Source organism: Notothenia coriiceps, unplaced genomic scaffold (assembly GCF_000735185.1).
Source record: "Notothenia coriiceps isolate Sejong01 unplaced genomic scaffold, NC01 NC01_scaffold00024668, whole genome shotgun sequence".
NCBI lineage: Eukaryota > Metazoa > Chordata > Actinopteri > Perciformes > Nototheniidae > Notothenia > Notothenia coriiceps.
In genome coordinates, this window is record NW_011357369.1 from 1,038,547 (window position 1) to 1,041,645 (window position 3,099).

The following is a 3,099-nucleotide window of genomic DNA, read 5'->3' on the forward strand; positions in this document are numbered from 1 at the left end:
GTTTTGGCTTGAGTAACCATTCGCCAATCAGCAACCAAGGTAACCCCCCCCCTCACCTTATCACCTGAATCTCCTCCTAGAGCACCATTGAGTTCTTTTTAACCAAATATCTCTGAGGGGCGTGGGGAGGGTCTCCTTATTCTCATCTAAAGCAGGGGTGTCAAACTCAATTTAATCGCGGGCCACATCAGCATTATGGCTGCACTCAAAGGGCCGGTTGTAACTTTAAGACTATATAAAAAGACACATATATAAATATATATATATAAAATAATGTATTATGTTACATTATTGCCTCTGCATTGGATTATTATTGGATAGGGTAATAACTTCATAATTACCTACGTGTGAAAGCAGAAGTCTGGGGCAAATAATTGCAAGTCTCTTCAGTGTGCTTGTCACAAAATGATTTAAAAAGAAAGAAAATCAAAAAACAGAAGTGACATTTAAAAAAAAGACTCAAATTCTGAGAAAAGGGCACATTCTAAGAAAAAAGGCATATTTAGAAGAAAAAAAAGTCTAATTTGAGATGCATTGTGGGACATGTAGTTTATGGGCAACGTGCTTCTGTAAATCATCATGTAACCGTATAATAAACATATCATATTCTTTGCAAGCTCTTGTGGGGCCACAGAAAATGAAGTCACGGGCCGGATTTGGCCCCCGGGCCTTGAGTTTGACACCCCTGATCTAAAGTAACAGACAGAGAATCAGCACTTTGGAAACAGGGCTGAAACAGAGGGGATTATGGGTAATGCTGCAATGATCTGTTTGGTGTTTGGAGCCAATCAGAGACATGTTCTGTATATATCTGAGACCTGTGATATATTGATGAAGAACAGTCTAATAGGGGGCCTGCTGTAACTGAGCTCTCTCCTCTGTCTGGCTCTCAGGAGGGCAACAACCCGCAGGGCAGCAGTCATGGAGTGAAGATCACAGAACAGCCGAAGAAGAACAGCTTCTTCCGCTGCTCGCTGCTGTGAGGAGACGAGAGTCGGCATCCACCATCGCCTTAACGGAGTCCCACTGGACACAACTGGACAGAGCACACTCACCTCTTACCTTCCTTCACTTCGTCTTCCTCTCTTCTCTCCATATTAGGAAAAACACAAGTGTATCGCTCCCTTGACAACTGTGAATCTAACTCCTGTGGCCTCCACTAGTCAATCTGTGTCTCTTTTTGTACGGTTGCTAATTAGATTAATACGTCTTGAGATTTTATTGCCTTTTTTAAAGACTTCTTGTGAGACGATCAAACCACTTTACTGCTCATGATAATGTCGTCTCCTCTCTCTTTGAAGTCTTATTTATTCGATCCTTATCACTTACTCTTCCAAATGGGCTTCCTAATTCTCAATATAATCATCTGTCAAATATATATATAGTTATCCAAGGTGATGAGAGTCCACATTGTGGGTGGGTGGGTGGTCTCTTTGGTATATCCACATTAGGTAAACATGTAAATATATATCATTGATTATGAAATCAGTCGTGCCATCACATCATCATATCTACTTGGATCACCTTTTTCTACTTTCCGTTGAATTTTCATTGGCCGATACATTCCTCCTGTGAACACTTTAATGTGCAATGTGTGTGTGTGTGTGTGTGTGTGTGTGCGCCCAGATTAAGCCTTTCTCCAAGTATTCATGTGGTTGCAGTAAGACCGGCTTGTTTTAAAGGCTCGCAGATTCCTTTTTGTTTATTGCCTCATCATGTTAGGTATTCTATGAGATAAGAGGTAGTATCATTTGATGCACTTCAACTGACGGAGCAATACCTAACTCTGACAGCAGGAGGCGACACAGTTTCACAGGAGTCTCTGTTTTATGCATTTATACTTCCTGTTTTGGGGGCGGTGTGCACTCAAACTGTTCTCTGGGCTCTGTAGCAGTATTTATGGAGTGAAACAAAACATAGCACCAAAATGACAAAGTGCCCTTTTATGTTCTTATTGATTATTATGCACTTTTTCCTTTTTGTTCTTTCTGTAAAAAAAAAGAAGTTCTTAACATGTTTGCTGCATATCTTAAAGAGGCCCTATTGTGCTTTTCGGGGGTTCCCATTTCCTGTAGTGTGTGTGATATAGGCTTTTGTGCATGACAATGGTCTGCAAACCCCAAAGTTCCCCCCAGAGGAAGTTGCTCTCCCACATTGGACTCCTTTGTTTACTTCCTGAACACTGTGACGTCACTATGTAACACTTGTGCTTCAATTGGCTAGTGCTCCGACACATTGTATATGATTGGCTAAGGGGCGGGACATCTCTAGTCAGCTAACCAATCAGAGCAGACCGGGCTCTGGTTTCAGACAGAGGGTGAAAAGAGGACATTCATGCACACTGTCTGGGATTCCCTAAAAACATCTGAGCACTGAAACCTACTTTTTTGAGATGGTAATGAAAATACACCGAAGGCCTTTAATTTAGACATGTTTTTTTCTCTTATTGCAACAAATGTATGAATTGTTATTTCAATTTCCCCAGCTTTTTATGCATTTCCACACCCATTGATGCTCTTGGAAGCTTCCACGACTCACCCCTCTCTTCTTACTCTCTCTTATTCCCTCCCCCTTCCTCCTTTATCCAGATGTCAGACATCTTGTTTTGGCCCGGTCTCACGGCCGTGTGAACTATGCATTCTGGGTGCGTAGAAAACATCAAAAAAGCGTTGCACATTTGACCCGAGCTTTATTTGAGATTGGAGCCTTCGCTCTCACTTTCTGCCGTCACTTTGCTCGTTTTGAGCTTTTCAGAAGAAGGATTAGGAAATTATTTGAAAGCTGACATAAAAATCACGTCTGACATTTTACAGTTTGAGCAAATTAAGTTGTTGAACTGATGTTGTAACTGCGTAGGTGGATTTAAAGCGTTGCTGTTAACATGGTTTTGGCAAAATGTCTGGCTCTCGCAGATGAAGTCGATTTGATGAAGTTGCAGGTTTCTGCTTTATTCTGTGAACTGTATTGGAGTCATTTGTTATTTTCGCCAAGTATACATTTGCCACTTCTATGTTAACATATCTTCAGCATTCCCCGACGTAATTAGGATTTCATCGCTGATTATTGATGGTTTCCATGGGGAACAAATGTAATAATTCA